Source organism: Pseudophryne corroboree, chromosome 4 (genome assembly GCF_028390025.1).
Source record: "Pseudophryne corroboree isolate aPseCor3 chromosome 4, aPseCor3.hap2, whole genome shotgun sequence".
Taxonomy (NCBI): domain Eukaryota; kingdom Metazoa; phylum Chordata; class Amphibia; order Anura; family Myobatrachidae; genus Pseudophryne; species Pseudophryne corroboree.
In genome coordinates, this window is record NC_086447.1 from 917,323,116 (window position 1) to 917,341,797 (window position 18,682).

An 18,682-nucleotide genomic window follows, 5' to 3' on the forward strand; every position below is an offset into this window, starting at 1 on the left:
ACCTCGGTTATAGTCCAAAGACTGTAGATGAATCGGTTCCTTCTGTGTCACAGTGTGCCGTCAGCTCCAGCCTGGAACCGGAACTGGCCAAACAAAGTGACGCTAAAGAGATCTTCTTCAGCAGCATCAAAAATATGGATGCGTCCCAGCTCCACAGCGTTTTCCAGTGTATTGCTGCTACACATCCAGAGTTTAGAGGGATGAATATACCAAATGTGATCAGATTCTTTCAGGAAACTGGGAGTCTTAAACCATCGTGATGCTCTCACATTCTATAACTACAAATATGTTCCGTATTATTTCATAATGAGTTCTTTCATATTTGTCTTATCTGCTTTTTTTCTTTTCTAAATGTATTCCGGCTGGGAGATCCGCGATGCGGCATGTTTAGGTTATGCTATTTGTACAGAACAGAGGTGGTCATTCCGAGTTGATCGCAGCCAGCAACTTTTGCTGCGATCAACTAGTCCACGCCTATGGGGGAGTGTATTTTAGCTTAGCAGGGCTGCGATCGCTTGTGCAGCCCTGCTAAGCTAAAAAAAATGTAAGCAGAGCTTGGCCAGCCCTATACCTACTTACCCTGTGCGATGATCCCTGCGATGCTGAAGCTATCTCTCACGTCAGACATCCGCCCTCCGTTGTTCTGGACACGCCTGCGTTTTCCAATCCACTCCCCGAAAACGGCTGCAAACGCTGTAGAGACGGCCAGGTCCGCCTTCTTCCTGTCCATCTTCTTTGCTGTCCGTTCTGCGACCGCTTTCTTCTCAAGACACAACGCAACCCGGCGACCCCTGTTGCCGGGGCAACGTCGCACCGCGTACTGCAGCCCTCGCGCATGCACATTCCGCACCCGTTTGCACCGCAGTGAAAAACCGCTGCGTGTGAACGAGTCGGAATGACCCCCAAAGTTGTGATTATTTCCAATGAAATCAGTCACATTTGCATTTTACACTGAGTTACGAGGTGCTGTCCAACACTGAGCATTCACACGTGGGATAACTCCCGCTAATTGGATTGCTCCAGCAATCCACGGCTAATTGAATATCCCCATTGGACTCGGTCTCTGTACAGCTGGGGTGCTGTGTCATACCAGTGTTAAAAAAAAAAAAAAAGAGTAATTGTTCCTTTTGCACAGTTCGGCCCCAAAGATTTACAAATATGTGGCTGCAAAATACATATAGCGTGGCAACGCTTGCACTACAGCTGGGGTAAATATAGCGGCTGGAACAGCTTTAATACAAGTCACTCTTTGATTAGAGAGTCATAATGGAGCCTTGCATGTGAATATTATATACTGGGATGCTAGTTGACTACTAACCACGCATCTACTGTATTTATCTGCTTATTATCAAAGCTGCTCCATATCTGTAATAAAAACAATTGCAAGCTCTGAGAACTGGCAGCGTATGTGGTTACTGCTTTGCTGACCTCTAACAAACTAATGACTTAGTTGCAAATTTAATACAGATACACTGAAGCATATGAATAAGTGGTTTTAAAAAGAAACATTGACTTTATACACTGCTCAAAAAAATTAAGGGAACACTAAAATAACACATCCTAGATCTGAATGAATGAATGAAATATTCTTATTAAATACTTTGTTCTTTACATAGTTGAATGTGCTGACAACAAAATCACACAAAAATTATCAATGGAAATCAAATTTATTAACCCATAGTGGTCTGTATTTGGAGTCACACTCAAACTTAAAGTGGAAAAACTCACTACAGGCTGATCCAAGTTTGTTGTAATGTCCTTAAAACAAGTCAAAATGAGGCTCAGTAGTGTGTGTGGCTTCCACGTGCCTGTATGACCTCCCTACAACCCACACAAGTGGCTCAGGTAGTGCAGCTCATCCAGGATGGCACATCAATGCGACTTGTGGAAAGAAGGTTTGCTGTGTCTGTTCGCTTATACCGCATTCAGACCGCAAATGCCGGATCCTACCCGGTAAGACAAACGTGTACTTACCGGGTGGGATCCGGCATTTGCGCTACGTTGCAGGCTTTCCGACCCGGCAATATACCAGGTCGGTTGCCATGACAACGGAGGGAGCAGCGGGGGTGGAGGCGGTGCGGGGAGATAAGCTCATCTCCTGCGCCGCCTCTCCCTATCTTGTGAATGGGAACCGTGTCGCATCGACACGGCTCCCATTCACACCGCACCTGACCCGGTAATTAACCCGGGTAAAACCCTTCTTTCTCTAAAGTCCTAAGTGGATGCTGGGACTCCGTAAGGACCATGGGGAATAGCGGCTCCGCAGGAGACTGGGCACAACTAAAGAAAGCTTTAGGACTACCTGGTGTTCACTGGCTCCTCCCACTATGACCCTCCTTCAGACCTCAGTTAGAATTTTGTGCCCGGCCGAGCTGGATGCACACTAGGGGCTCTCCTGAGCTCCTAGAAAGAAAGTAATAGTTTAGGTTTTTTATTTTCAGTGAGATCTGCTGGCAACAAACTCACTGCTACTAGGGACTAAGGGGAGAAGAAGCAAACCTACCTGCTTGCAGCTAGCTTGGGCTTCTTAGGCTACTGGACACCATTAGCTCCAGAGGGATCGAACACAGGCCCAGCCTCGGTCGTCCGGAGCCGCGCCGCCGCCCCCCTTACAGAGCCAGAAGCAAGAAGGTGGTCCGGAAAATCGGCGGCAGAAGACTTCGGTCTTCAACAAGGTAGCGCACAGCACTGCAGCTGTGCGCCATTGCTCCTCATGCACACCTCACACTCCGGTCACTGATGGGTGCAGGGTGCTGGGGGGGGTGTGCCCTGGGCAGCAATATTAAAACCTTGCTGGCAAAAAGCACACATAATATAGCCCCAGAGGCTATATATGTGTAAAATACCCCTGCCAGAGATCCACAAAAAAGCTGGAGAAGTCAGCCGAAAAAGGGGCGGAGCTGTCTCCCTCACACACTGGCGCCATTTCCCTCACAGCTCCGCTGGAAGGATCGCTCCCAGGCTCTCCCCTGCAGTTTCAGACTACAAAAGGGTAAAAAAGAGAGGGGGGGGCACTAAATTTAGGCGCTGTAGTATACATATAAGCAGCTATAGGGTAAAATCACTCATATATAGTGTTAATCCCTGTGTTATATAGCGCTCGTGTGTGTGCTGGCATACTCTCTCTCTCTGTCTCCCCAAAGGGCTTTTGTGGGGTCCTGTCCTCAGTCAGAGCATTCCCTGTGTGTGTGCGGTGTGTCGGTACGGCTGTGTCGACATGTTTGATGAGGAGGCTTATGTGGAGGCGGAGCAGATGCCGATAAATGTGATGTCACCCCCTGCGGGGCCGACACCTGAATGGATGGTAATGTGGAAGGAATTACGTGATAGTGTCGACTCCCTACATAAAGGTTTGACGACATAGCAGATGTGGGACAGCCGGCTTCTCAGCGTGTGCCTGCCCAGGTGTCTCAAAAGCCATCAGGGGCCCTAAAACGCCCGCTACCTCAAATGGCAGACACAGACATCGACACGGATACCGACTCCAGTGTCGACAACGATGAGACTACTGGACATTCCAATACAGTCACCCGTTATATGATTGCGGCAATGAAAAATGTCTTGCACATTTCTGATGTTACCCCAGCTACCACAAAAAAGGGTATAATGTTTGGGGAGAAAAAACTACCAGTGGTTTTTCCCCCATCTGATGAATTAAATGAAATGTGTGAAGAAGCGTGGGCTTCCCCTGATAAGAAACTGGTAATATCTAAAAAGTTACTAATGGCGTACCCCCTCCCACCAGAGGACAGGTTACGCTGGGAGACGCCCCCTAAGGTTGATAAAGCGCTCACACGTCTATCAAAGAAGGTGGCACTGCCGTCTCCAGACACGGCTGCCCTCAAGGAACCTGCTGATAGAAAGCAGGAGACTATTCTGAAGTCTGTTTATACACACTCAGGCATTATACTGAGACCAGCTATTGCTTCAGCATGGATGTGCAGTGCTGCAGCTGCGTGGTCAGATTCCCTGTCAGAAAATATTGATACCTTAGACAGGGACACTGTATTGCTAACCATAGAGCATATAAAAGACGCAGTCTTATACATGAGAGATGCACAGAGGGATATTTGCCGGCTGGCATCTAAAATAAATGCACTGTCCATTTCTGCCAGAAGGGGTTTATGGACCTGGCAGTGGACAGGGGATGCAGATTCTAAAAGGCACATGGAAGTTTTGCCTTATAAGGGATGGTCTCTCGGACCTAGTTTCCACAGCGACAGCTGGGAAGTCAGCATTTTTACCCCATGTCCCCTCACAGCAAAAGAAAGCACCGTATTATCGGGTACAGTCCTTTCGGCCCCAGAAAGGCAAGCGGGTTAAAGGCGCGTCCTTTCTGCCCAGAGGCAGAGGTAGAGGGAAAAAGCTGCAAAATACAGCCAGTTCCCAGGAACAAAAGTCCTCCCCCGCGTCCGCTAAGTCCACAGCATGACGCTGGGGCTCCACTGGCGGAGCCAGGTGCGGTGGGGGCCCGTCTCAAGTACTTCAGCAATCAGTGGGCTTGCTCACGGGTGGATCCCTGGATACTACAAGTGGTGTCTCAGGGATACAAGCTGGAATTCGAGACGTCTCCCCCTCGCCGTTTCCTAAAATCTGCCTTCCCAGTGACTCCCTTGGACAGGGAGGCAGTGATAGAGGCAATTCACAAGCTGTATTCGCAGCAGGTGATAGTCAAGGTACCCCTCCTTCAACAAGGAAGGGGTTACTATTCCACAATGTTTGTGGTACCAAAACCGGACGGTTCGGTCAGGCCCATTTTAAATATGAAATCCTTGAACATGTATATAAAGAAATTCAAGTTCAAGATGGAATCGCTCAGGGCGGTTATTTCAAGCCTGGAGGAGGGGGATTATATGGTATCACTGGACATCAAGGATGCTTACCTGCATGTCCCCATTTACTGTCCTCACCAGGAGTACCTCAGAATTCAGATTTGTGGTACAGGACTGTCATTACCAATTCCAGACGTTGCCGTTTGGTAAATACCCTCGGTGCCGTGGACAGACCAAAGTAATGGCCGAAATGATGATACGCCTGAGAAAAAAGGGAGTTTTAATTATCCCGTACTTGGACGATCTCCTTATAAAGGCGAGGTCCAGGGAACAGTTGTTGATTGGAGTAGCACTAGCTCGAGAGGTGCTACAACAGCACAGCTGGATCCTGAATATTCCAAATTCGCAGCTGGTTCCTGCAACGCGTCTATTGTTCCTGGGGATGGTTCTGGACACAGAACAGAAAAGGGTGTTTCTCCCGGAGAAGGCCAAGGAGTTGTCATCGCTGGTCAGAGACCTCCTAAAACCAAAACAGGTGTCGGTGCACCACTGCACGCGAGTCCTGGGAAAGATGGTAGCTTCGTACGAAGCAATTGCGTTCGAAGGTTCCATGCACGGATCTTTCAGTGGGATCTGTTGGACAAGAGGTCCGGATCGCATCTTCAGATGCATCGGATGATAACCTGTCTGCAAGGACCAGGATGTCTCTACTGTGGTGGCTGCAGAGTGCTCATCTTCTGGAGGGCCGCAGATTCGGCATACAGGACTGGGTCCTGGTAACCAAGGACGCCAGCCTTCGAGGCTGGGGAGCAGTCACACAGGGAAGAAATTTCCAGGGACTGTGGTCAAGCCAGGAATGTCCCTACACATAAATATTCTGGAACTAAGAGCCATTTACAATGCCCTAAGTCAGGCAAACCCCTGCTTCAAAGTCAGCCGGTACTGATTCAGTCAGACAACATCACGGCGGTCGCCCATGTAAACCGACAGGGCGGCACAAGAAGCAGGATGGCGATGGCAGAAGCCACAAGGATTCTCCGATGGGCGGAAAATCACGTGTTAGCACTGTCAGCATTGTTCATTCCGGGAGTGGACAACTGGGAAGCAGACTTCCTCAGCAGGCACGACCTCCACCCAGGAGAGTGGGGACTACATCCAGAAGTCTTCCAGCTGATTACAGACCATTGGGAACGGCCACAGGTGGACATGATGGCGTCCCGCCTCAACAAAAAAACTAGAAAAATATTGCGCCAGGTCAGGGGACCCTCAGGCGATAGTAGTGGACGCTCTAGTGACACCGTGGGTGTACCGATCGGTTTATGTGTTCCCTCCTCTTCCTCTCATACTAAGGGTGCTGAGGATAATAAGAAGGAGAAGAGTAAGAACTATACTCATTGTTCTGGATTGGCCAAGAAGAGCTTGGTACCCAGAACTTCAAGAAATTATATCAGAGGTCCCATGGCCTCTACCGCTCAGACAAGACCTGCTGCAGCAGGGGCCCTGTCTGTTCCAAGACTTACCGCGGTTGCTTTTGACGGCATGGCGGTTGAACACCGGATCCTGAAGGAAAAGGGCATTCTGGAGGAAGTCATTCCTACACTGATCAAAGCCAGGAAGGATGTGACTGCTAAACATTATCACCGCATATGGCGAAAATATGTTGCTTGGTGTGAGGCCAGGAAGGCCCCAACGAAGGAATTTCAACTGGGTCGATTTATGCACTTCCTACAGTCAGGGGTGACTATGGGCCTCAAATTGGGGTCCATTAAGGTCCAGATTTCGGCTCTGTCGATTTTCTTCCAAAAAGAACTGGCTTCACTGCCTGAAGTTCAGACTTTTGTTAAAGGAGTGCTGCATATTCAGCCACCTTTTGTGCCTCCAGTGGCACCTTGGGATCTCAACGTGGTGTTGGATTTCCTTAAGTCGCATTGGTTTGAGCCACTTAAAACTGTGGAGCTAAAATATCTCACGTGGAAAGTGGTTATGCTGTTGGCCCTGGCTTCGGCCAGGCGTGTGTCAGAGTTGGCGGCTTTGTCATGTAAAAGCCCTTACCTGATTTTCCATATGGATAGGGCGGAATTGAGGACTCGTCCCCAATTTCTTCCTAAGGTGGTTTCAGCATTTCATCTGAACCAACCTATTGTGGTGCCTGCGGCTACTCGGGACTTGGAGGATTCCAAGTTGCTGGATGTAGTCAGGGCCCTGAAAATGTATGTTTCCAGGACGGCTGGAGTCAGGAAAACTGACTAGCTATTTATCCTGTACGCACCCAACAAGCTGGGTGCTCCTGCTTCTAAGCAGACTATTGCTTGCTGGATCTGTAGCACGATTCAGCTTGCACATTCTGTGGCTGGACTGCCGCATCCTAGATCAGTGAAAGCCCATTCCACGAGGAAGGTGGCTCTTCTTGGGCGGCTGCCCGAGGGATCTCGGCTTTGCAACTTTGCCGAGCAGCTACTTGGGGTCAAATACGTTTGCAAGATTCTACAAGTTTGACACCCTAGCTGAGGAGGACCTAGAGTTCGCTCATTCGGTGCTGCAGAGTCATCCGCACTCTCCCGCCCGTTTGGGAGCTTTGGTATAATCCCCATGGTCCTTACGGAGTCCCAGCATCCACTTAGGACGTTAGAGAAAATAAGATTTTACTCACCGGTAAATCTATTTCTCGTAGTCCGTAGTGGATGCTGGGCGCCCATCCCAAGTGCGGATTGTCTGCAATACTTGTATATAGTTATTGTTAAACTAACGGGTTATTGTTGAGAGCCATCTGTTGAGAGGCTCCGTTGTATTTCATACTGTTAACTGGGCATAGTATCACGAGTTGTACGGTGTGATTGGTGTGGCTGGTATGAGTCTTACCCTGGATTCAAAATCCTTCCTTATTGTGTCAGCTCTTCCGGGCACAGTATCCTAACTGAGGTCTGGAGGAGGGTCATAGTGGGAGGAGCCAGTGCACACCAGGTAGTCCTAAAGCTTACTTTAGTTGTGCCCAGTCTCCTGCGGAGCCGCTATTCCCCATGGTCCTTACGGAGTCCCAGCATCCACTACGGACTATGAGAAATAGATTTACCGGTGAGTAAAATCTTATTTTTTTACCGGGTTGAATTACCGGGTCAGGCGACCCGCTAATTCCGGCAGAGTGCTTTCACATCGCACACTGACCCGGTTCGACACGGCAATATGCCGCGTCGATACCGGGTTATTTGTGCGATGTGAAAGGGGTATTAGTGTCCAGAGCATGGAGGCGCTACCAGGAGACAGGCCAGTACATCAGGAGATGTGGAGGAGGCCTGTAGGAGGGCAACAACCCAGCAGCAGGACCGCTACCTCCGCCTTTATGCAAGGAGGAACAGGAGAAGCACTGCCAGAGCCCTGCAAAATGACCTCCAGCAAGCCACAAATGTGCATGTGTCTACTCAAACGATCAGAAACAGACTCCATGAGGGTGGTATGAGGGCCCGACGTCCACAGGTGGGGGTTGTGCTTACAGCCAAACACCGTTCAGGACGTTTGGCATTTGCCAGAGAACACCAAGATTGGCAAATTTGCAACTTACTGACCCACTGCCAAACGGGTCATGCTGGAGGATGTTGCAGGCAGCAAAGCGTTCTCCTTGGCGTCTCCAGACTCTGTCACGTCTGTCACATGTGCTCTTCACAGATGAAAGCAGGTTCTCACTGAGCACATGTGACAGACGTGACAGAGTCTGGAGACGCCAAGGAGAACGCTTTGCTGCCTGCAACATCCTCCAGCATTACCCGTTTGGCAGTGGGTCAGTAATGGTGTGGGGTGGCATTTCTTTGGGGGGCCGCACAGCCCTCCATGTGCTCGCCAGAAGTAGCCTGACTGTCATTAGGTACCGAGAAGAGATCCTCCGACCCCTTGTGAGACCATATGCTGGTGCGGTTGGCCCTGGGTTCCTCCTAATGCAAGACAATGCTAGACCTCATGTGGCAGGAGTGTGTCAGCAGTTTCTGCAAGACGAAGGCATTGATGCTTTGGACTGGCCCGCCCATTCCCCAGACCTGAATCCAATTGAGCACATCTCGGACATCGTCTTGCTCCATCCACCAATGCCACGTTGCACCACAGACTGTCCAGGAGTTGGCGGATGCTTTAGTCCAGGTCTGGGAGGAGATCCCTCAGACACCATCCGCCACCTCATCAGGAGCATGCCCAGGCGTTGTAGGGAGGTCATACAGGCACGAGGAGGCCACACACACTACTGAGCCTCATTTTGACTTGTTTTAAGGACATTACATCAAAGTTGGATCAGCCTGTAGTGAGTTTTTCCACTTTAATTTTGAGTGTGACTCCAAATCCAGACCTCCATGGGTTAATAAATGTGATTTCCATTGATAATTTTTGTGTGATTTTGTTGTCAGCACATTCAACTATGTAAAGAACAAAGGCCCTCATTCCGAGTTGATCGGTCGCAAGGCGAATTTAGCAGAGTTACACACGCTAAGCCGCCGCCTACTGGGAGTGAATCTTAGCTTCTTAAAATTGCGACCGATGTATTCGCAATAATGCGATTACTAACTACTTAGCAGTTTCAGAGTAGCTCCAGACTTACTCTGCCTGTGCGATCATTTCAGTGCTTGTCGTTCCTGGTTGACGTCACAAACACACCCAGCGTTCGCCCAGGCACTCCCACCGTTTCTCCGGCCACTCCTGCGTTTTTTCCGGAAACGGTAGCGTTTTCAGCCACACGCCCTTGAAACGCCGTGTTTCCGCCCAGTAACACCCATTTCCTGTCAATCACATTACGATCGCCGGAGCGAAGAAAAAGCCGTGAGTAAAAATACTTTCATCATAGTAAAGTTACTTGGCGCAGTCGCAGTGCGAACATTGCGCATGCGTACTAAGCGGATTTTCACTGCGATGCGATGAAAAATACCGAGCGAACAACTCGGAATGAGGGCCAAAGTATTTAAGAAGAATATTTCATTCATTCAGATCTAGGATGTGTTATTTTAGTGTTCCCTTTAATTTTTTGAGCAGTGTATATGTGTGTTGTTTTTTCATTCTAAATATGTGCTGTTTTCATATGTGATATCGCTATTACAATGGGGTTTTATGCTGAAAATATATATATTTTTGAATAAAAATTGCAGTTCATAAATATTACAAGTCTCCTGCTTATTAATAGAGCAACACTAAAAATCACTCTATATATTTCCATTTCATTACAAACACAGAGCGCAGTAATTACCATTTCTCTGACGTCCTAGTGGATGCTGGGTACTCCGTAAGGACCATGGGGAATAGATGGGCTCCGCAGGAGACTGGGCACTCTTAAAAGAAAGATTAAGTACTATATCTGGTGTGCACTGGCTCCTCCCTCTATGCCCCTCCTCCAGACCTCAGTTAGAATCTGTGCCCGGCCAGAGCTGGTTGCACACTAGGGGCTCTCCTGAGCGTCTAGTAAAGAAAGTATTTGTTAGGTTTTTTATTTTCAGTGAGATCTGCTGGCAACAGACTCTCTGCTACGAGGGACTGAGGGGAGAGAAGCAAACCTACCTGCTTGCAGCTAGCTTCTGCTTCTAAAGCTACTGGATACCATTAGCTCCAGAGGGTTCGAACACAGGGCCTGTCCTCGATCGTCCGTTCCCGGAGCCGCGCCGCCGCCCCCCTTGCAGAGCCAGAAGACTGAAGAGAAAGTTGAAAATCGGCGGCTGAAGACTCCTGTCTTCATTAAGGTAGCGCACAGCACTGCAGCTGTGCGCCATTGCTCCCTCTGCACACCACACACTCCGGTCACTGATGGGTGCAGGGCGCTGGGGGGGCGCCCTGGGCAGCAATTAGAATACCTAACTGGCATATAAGCACATAATACAGTCTAATAAACTGTATATGTGCTAAATCCCCCGCCATTAACAATATAAAAAAGAAGGAGAAGCCCGCAGCGGAGGAGGCGGGGCCTTCTTCCTCAGCATACCAGCGCCATTTTCTCTTCACAGCTCCGCTGGAAGGACGCTCCCCAGACTCTCCCCTGCAGTTTCCAGACTCCAAGGGTAAAAAAGAGAGGGGGGGGGGGCACATAAATTTAGGCGCAAACTGTGTTTAACAAGCAGCTATAGGGTAAATCACTCAGTATAGTGTAAATTCCTGTCTATATAGCGCTGTGGTGTGTGCTGGCATACTCTCTCTCTGTCTCCCCAAAGGACTTGGTGGGGTCCTGTCCTCAGTCAGAGCATTCCCTGTGTGTGTGTGTGGTGTGTCGGTACGGCTGTGTCGACATGTTTGATGAGGAGGGTTACGTGGAGGCGGTGCAGGAGCCGATAAGTGTGATGTCGCCCCCTACGGGGCCGACACCGGAGTGGATGGATATGTGGAAGTTATTAACCGACAGTGTCAACTCCTTACCCTGCCCAGGCGTCTCAGAGGCCATCAGGGGCTCAAAAACGCCCGCTACCTCAGATGGCAGACACAGATGTCGGCACGGAGTCTGACTCCTGTGTCGACGAGGATGAGACAAATGTACAATCCACAAGGGCCATCCGATGTATGATTACGGCTATGAAAGATGTTTTAAACATTTCTGACATAAACCCGGTTACCACAAAAAAGGGTATTATGTTTGGGGAGAAAAAGCAGCCAGTGACTTTTCCCCCGTCTGATGAGTTGAATGAACTGTGTGAAGAAGCGTGGTGTTCCCCTGATAAGAAACTAGTGATTTCTAAGAGGTTACTGATGGCGTACCCTTTCCCGCCAACGGATAGGTTACGTAGGGAAACATCCCCTAGGGTGGACAAGGCGCTCACATGCTTATCTAAAAGGGTGGCACTGCCGTCTCAGGATACGGCCGCCCTAAAGGAGCCTGCGGATAGAAAGCAGGAGGCTACCCTGATGTCTGTATATACACACTCAGGTACTATACTGAGACCTGCAATTGCTTCGGCATGAATGTGTAGTGCTGCAGCAGCATGGTCTGATACCCTGTCAGACAACATTGATTCCCTCGACAGGGATACTATTTTGCGAACTATAGAGCATATAAAGGACGTAGTCTTATATATGAGGGATGCACAGAGGGACATTTGCCGGCTGGCATCCAGAATTAATGCGATGTCCATTTCTGCCAGGAGAGTATTATGGACTCGGCAGTGGACAGGTGATGCTGATTCTAAAAGGCACATGGAGGTTTTGCCTTATAAGGGTGAGGAATTGTTTGGGGACGGTCTTTCGGACCTCGTATCCACAGCGACAGCTGGGAAGTCGACTTTTTTACCTCACGTTCCCTCACAGCCTAAGAAAGCACCGTATTATCAAGTACAGTCCTTTCGGCCTCAAAAAGGCAAGCGTGTCAGAGGCGCATCCTTTCTGCCCAGACGCAGGGGAAGAGGAAAGAAGCTGCATCAGACAGCCAGTTCCCAGGAACAAAAATCCTCCCCTGCTTCCACTAAATCCACCGCATGACGCTGGGGCTCCACAGGTGGAGCCAGGTGCGGTGGGGGAGCGTCTCCGGAACTTCAGCGACCAGTGGGTTCGCTCACAGGTGGATCCCTGGGTCCTACAAGTGGTATCTCAGGGATACAAGCTGGAGTTCGAGGCGACTCCCCCTCGCCGTTACCTCAAATCGGCCTTGCCAACTGATCCCAGGGAAAGGGAGGTAGTACTGGCGGCTATTCACAAGCTGTACCTTCAGCAGGTGATAATCAAGGTTCCCCTCCTTCAGCAGGGGCGGGGTTACTATTCCACAATGTTTGTGGTACCGAAATCAGACGGTTCGGTGAGACCCATTCTAAATTTAAAATCCTTGAACACTTATATAAGGAAGTTCAAGTTCAAAATGGAATCGCTCAGGGCAGTTATCGCAGGCCTGGAAGAGGGGGATTTTATGGTGTCACTGGACATCAAGGATGCCTACTTGCATGTCCCCATTTACCCACCTCACCAGGAGTACCTCAGGTTTGTGGTACAGGATTGTCATTACCAATTCCAGATGTTGCCGTTTGGTCTGTCCACGGCACCGAGGGTATTTACCAAGGTAATGGCCGAAATGATGATACTCCTTTGGAAGAAGGGAGTTATAATTATCCCGTACTTGGATGATCTCCTTATAAAAGCGAGGTCCAAGGAGCAGTTGTTAGCCAGCGTAGCACTATCTCGGGAAGTGCTGCAACAACACGGCTGGATTCTAAATATCCCAAAGTCGCAGCTGATTCCTGCGACGCATCTGCTGTTCTTGGGCATGATTCTGGACACAGAACAGAAGAAAGTGTTTCTCCCAGTGGAGAAGGCCCAGGAATTGTCATCTCTGGTCAGGGATCACCCGAAACCAAAACAGGTGTCGGTGCATCACTGCACGCGAGTCCTGGGAAAGATGGTGGCTTCTTACGAAGCAATTCCCTTCGGCAGGTTCCATGCAAGGATCTTTCAGTGGGATCTGTTGGACAAATGGTTCGGATCGCATCTTCAGATGCATCGGTTGCTCACCCTGTCCCCGAGGGCCAGGGTGTCTCTGCTGTGGTGGCTGCAGAGTGCTCATCTTCTCGAGGGCCGCAGATTCGGCATACAGGACTGGGTCCTGGTGACCACGGATGCAAGCCTCCGAGGTTGGGGGGCAGTCACTCAGGGAAGGAACTTCCAAGGACAGTGGTCAAGTCAAGAGACTTCCCTACACATAAACATTGTGGAACTAAGGGCCGTATACAACGCCCTGAGTCAAGCGGAACCCCTGCTTCAAAAACAACCGGTGCTGATTCAGTCAGACAACATCACGGCGGTCGCCCATGTAAACCGCCAGGGCGGCACAAGAAGCAGGATGGAAATGGCAGAAGCCACAAGGATTCTTCGATGGGCGGAGAATCACGTGCTAGCACTGTCAGCAGTGTTCATTCCGGGTGTGGACAACTGGGAAGCAGACTTCCTCAGCAGGCACGACCTCCACCCGGGAGAGTGGGGACTTCATCCAGAAGTCTTCAAGCTGGTTGTAAATTGTTGGGAACGACCACAGGTGGACATGATGGCGTCCCGACTCAACAAAAAGCTGAAAAGATATTGCGCCAGGTCAAGGGACCCTCAGGCGATAGCGGTGGATGCACTGGTGTCACCGTGGGTGTACCAGTAGGTGTATGTGTTCCCTCCTCTTCCTCTCATACCCAAGCTGCTGAGGATAATAAGAAGGAGAGGAGTAAGAACTATACTCATCGTTCCGGATTGGCCAAGAAGAACTTGGTACCCAGAACTACAAGAAATGATCTCAGAGGACCCATGGCCTCTGCCGCTTCGACAGGACCTGCTACAGCAGGGGCACTGTCTGTTCCAAGACTTACCGCGGCTGCGTTTGACGGCATGGCGGTTGAACGCCGGATCCTAACGGAAAAAAGGGCATTCCAGATGAAGTAATTCCTACGCTGATAAAAGCTAGGAAGGATGTGACAGCAAAACATTATCACCGCATATGGCGAAAATATGTTGCTTGGTGTGAGGCCAGGAAGGCCCCAACAGAGGAATTCCAGCTGGGTCGATTTCTGTACTTCCTCCAGTCAGGAGTGACTATGGGCCTAAAATTGGGATCCATAAAAGTCCAGATTTCGGCCCTGTCTATTTTCTTTCAAAAAGAACTGGCTTCACTGCCTGAAGTTCAGACGTTTGTTAAGGGAGTGCTGCATATTCAGCCACCTTTTGTGCCTCCAGTGGCACCCTGGGATCTCAACGTTGTGTTGGATTTCCTGAAATCCCATTGGTTTGAGCCACTTAAAACCATGGAGTTAAAGTATCTCACGTGGAAGGTGGTCATGCTGTTGGCCTTGGCTTCGACTAGGCGTGTGTCAGAATTGGCGGCTTTGTCATGTAAAAGCCCTTATCTGATTTTCCATATGGACAGGGCAGAATTGAGAACTCGTCCCCAATTTCTCCCAAAGGTGGTATCAGTGTTTCATTTGAACCAACCTATTGTGGTGCCTGCGGCTACTAGGGACTACGTTTCCAGGATGGCTAGAGTCAGAAAAACTTACTCGCTATTTATCCTGCATGCACCCAACAACCTGGGTGCTCCTGCTTCTAAGCAGACTATTGCACGCTGGATCTGTAACACGATTCAGCAGGCTCATTCTACGGCAGGATTGCCGTTACCAAAATCGGTAAAGGCCCATTCCACTAGGAAGGTGGGCTCTTCTTGGGCGGCTGCCCGAGGGGTCTCGGCTTTACAACTTTGCCGAGCTGCTACTTGGTCGGGTTCAAACACTTTTGCAAAATTCTACAAGTTTGATACCCTGGCTGAGGAGGACCTTGAGTTTGCTCATTCGGTGCTGCAGAGTCACCCGCACTCTCCCGCCTGTTTGGGAGCTTTGGTATAATCCCCATGGTCCTTACGGAGTACCCAGCATCCACTAGGACGTCAGAGAAAATAAGAATTTACTCACCGGTAATTCTATTTCTCGTAGTCCGTAGTGGATGCTGGTAGCCCGTCCCAAGTGCGGACTTTCTGCAATACGTGTATATAGTTATTGCTTAACTAAAGGGTTATTGTTATGAGCCATCTGTTCAATGAGGCTCAGTTGTTATTCATACTGTTAACTGGGTATAGTTATCACAAGTTGTACGGTGTGATTGGTGTGGCTGGTATGAGTCTTACCCTGGATTCCAAATCCTTTCCTAGTCATGTCAGCTCTTCCGGGCACATTTTCCTTAACTGAGGTCTGGAGGAGGGGCATAGAGGGAGGAGCCAGTGCACACCAGATATAGTACCTAATCTTTCTTTTAAGAGTGCCCAGTCTCCTGCGGAGCCCATCTATTCCCCATGGTCCTTACGTAGTACCCAGCATCCACTACGGACTACGAGAAATAGAATTACTGGTGAGTAAATTCTTATTTTTTGCTATAGAGTTAGAGTGTAAGCCTGCGAGTAAGTCCTTTTTACCTCTCTGCCAGGGCCGTTTCTAGACAATATGGCTCCTAGTGCGAACAGTAACAATGCGCAATCAGTAGCGGATCTTGCCACAGGCAAGCAGGACTTTTACCCGGATGGCGCCGCACCATGGTAAGATCCAGTACTGTCTGACAGTCCCCCTTCCCTGCTGTGAAGGGAACTAGAAGCTACCCGTCTAGTTTCCCTTTGTGGAGAGGACCTTTGCTGTGCGCGATGAGGGACTGGCACAGACGCTAGGGGTCATAATTGACCTCTAGTGTCTATCTATGCTATGCTATATGAGAGACATCATGACGTCTCGCCCATAGACCCGAGGAGAGGAGCGGTGCCGGCGGAGGACTGCAGCGGTCGGGAATCAGGAGCGGGGATAGTAAATATTCATTTTTATTTATTTTTTTGTAAGCGGCGCTACTGTACAGGTGGCACAAATGGGGGCACAACTCTACAGGGGGCGTAACTGACCACGCCCCTGTATGAAGCCACGCCCCTATTTTTCACCCGGGGCGCTACAAGGGCTAGAACCGGCCCTGTGCGCAATCAGCAACGGTTGCTATATACATTGTTACTAAGTTGTGAAACACATTATAATGTTAGATACAATAATTCTCAGCCTGGGGTCTATCAATAAAGAAAGCAAAAACAGAATTGTTATATTGTTATATTACTCTATATATCGCATCAGTTCATATATACTTACCTTTCCAGTGATGCGATCCGTCATCCAGCGCTACTGTGTTCCAGCAATTCTGGAACATGAGAAGGGCGGAGCCAGAACAGATGCCGGGCAGAAGACAGGGAAGTAATTACCTTCCCTGCCCGTTTCGTCACGGTGCTCTGACTACGCCATCCTGAGGTGGCGAATCTGAGCACGCAGGAGAATCAGAAAGCTCTGCTTTCCGTTCTTTAATTAATCACACTCACCACACTATAGTATTGTGAGGCGGCCATAGTGTGGGGCTTCCGCTGGAGAAGTCAGGTAATTCTCCATGAAAACCCGCTCTGTGAATGGCACTAAGCAGAGAAAAGAATCTCTTTACCGCAAAACGGGGCTTTTCTCTGCTCCATGAATAGACCCCATTTTTTGACAGGAAGTGGACGGGGTAAGTAACACTGGCCAGCCAGCGCGCAGGTTCTGCATTTGTATCATAAACTTCTTCTTTATGCTTTGAATTCGTTACTCTGTTATTGAACATCTATAGTTAGCATGGAATATTTTTAGCATGTATATCAAGTTGCTATTTCTTTTCAACATATAGATGTATTATATAATTTTTTTTCATTCCCCATTTCTTTAGTGACTCTGTTATATCTGACATATAGGGAGCTAGGCATATGCTGGTCTCCTCAGTAGATTCCAATATCTAGACTAATCCTGTTCCCTGTGATCCCTATAAGATGTGTCAGTAATGCCGCAATCACCCAGGGAACTCCGCTATACACATAAACGTACAGCGATGATCTACAATATGTAAGAGAGTACGAAACATCTACAATAATGCGTGTAAGACCAGGTCAGGTCCTATAGAGAAAGGCCAATGTAACGGCCACATGAGCTGTGGCGATGTACAGACCTAACCTATTTTATCATGTGTTCAGGGTTAGCGGGTGTACAAGCCCTAGTAGTGAGGCAATGGGCTGTGTAGATGGTTAATGCTCTGCAATCAATGCTTCCAAAAGACACTGATAAATATATCTGACTAGTTATCAGCCCTTCAAAATGGTGAAACATTGTCGCGCCCAGAGAAGGTGGATGTAGCCGTGTAAAGCAGCTAAACCCGACCAAAGTATTGGGCGCAATGTGGAAAGTCCCATTTGAACGTTCAAACAGGTAACTTTTCGCTCATTTCTGATCCTGAGCTCAGGGGGCTGCGAGCAGAAATTTCAGCACCAGCGGCTGTGCGCGCCATAATGGAGCAGCAATTGAACTGCTCTGCCAGGAGCAGGCTAATGGTTGCCGGCGTGCAACAAACTTGATTCCCCCCTTAGAGGTGAGGAGCAGCGTTAGCCTTTTATATAAATATATATATATATATATATATATATATATATATATACTGCAAAGGTACCGGCTCTCCCATAAACAACTCCAATGCTGCGCCGGGTGCCCGTGCTGTAAAAAGTAATACACTAATCCTCGAGGGCACAGCACTCCAGACGACTTGTATGAACAAAATGACAAACGGCAATTGATCAGCAACGTTTCAATGTATTGCACATTGTCCTCAGGCTTACAATCAAACATAAAACATACTTACATAAATAGAGACCTCACCAGGTGTAAAACGCCGTTGATCCGGAAACGGGACAGGAAACCCGCCCAGCGGCGTGTCCGTCAGTGATGACGTCATCCATGTGCTCCCCATCACCATAACAACCACATACACAATTCTTAAGACAACTGGCTCTGTAATGCATAAAGCAAAAAACGTCACATAACAAAATCGCTAATTAGAGAAACAGAATGCACATACATATAGTCTAAGTCTAGCAGTAAGCATATACACAATATCGGAATTGCATTATCTGAAATGGCTCAAGCCTAAATATTCGTTTAGACCTCTGGGTGACACAGTGTCCAACCGTTGGATCCACTGTGCCTCCCTCTGCAGTAATTTTAATCCCCGGTTACCCCCTCTCAATGAGGGCACAATGTGATCAATCATTCTATAACGGACTGTCGTCAGTGAATGGCGGGCAACACTGAAATGACGTGCAACTGGTTGATCACTTTTACCTGTATTGATCGCTGCCTTAATAGCCAACCTGTGGGCTGCCATACGTTCTTTGAAAGTTCTCTCTGTCTTTCCAATGTATGACAGCCCACAGGGGCAAATCAGTTGGTATACCACAAAACGAGATCCACATGTAAGACGATGTTGGATTTGATATGTCTTCCCTGTATGAGGGTGTTGGAATTTGTCTCCTGCTATCAAGAACTGGCATGTAGTGCATGTACATCTATAGCACCCTTTTCTCATGCCAAAAAACACTGATTGCGGTATGGGATCAAAGATATCTGTTTTAACTAAAA